Here is a 411-nt window from a genome sequence, read left to right as displayed (position 1 = left end):
CGGCCCCGACGCGGCAGCTCCCCGGCAGCCCGAGCACAGGGGAGCCCACAACCCCCGTGCATGGCTGAGAGCCCTGGTGCCCCCCACCGCGCTTGAGGAAAGCAAAGGTGGAGGCCAGAAGAATGAAATCCGGGTTTATTGCGGGGAAGGCCGAGGAGAGCTGGGCTGGGCCCAGCCTTCACATAGCTCTGCTGTTACAGGCATGGAGCAAGGCTCCTTCTGGCACCTCTCAGCCTGGCCTACCCCTGCACTGGCCCAGCTCCTAGGCTACCCCTCACCCTGGGAGGGGTGATGTGGGGATGCCTGAGCTTCTGCCCAACTTTAGGAGCATCCCTGCCCACATGTCACAGTCTTCCTCCTCCCCAATGGCCTCCCCATGTGGCAGGGGGCCCGGGGCCCCTTCCCTGCTTC

This window comes from Phaethon lepturus, unplaced genomic scaffold (genome assembly GCF_000687285.1).
Source record: "Phaethon lepturus isolate BGI_N335 unplaced genomic scaffold, ASM68728v1 scaffold38878, whole genome shotgun sequence".
NCBI lineage: Eukaryota > Metazoa > Chordata > Aves > Phaethontiformes > Phaethontidae > Phaethon > Phaethon lepturus.
This window is presented reverse-complemented; position numbering follows the sequence as displayed.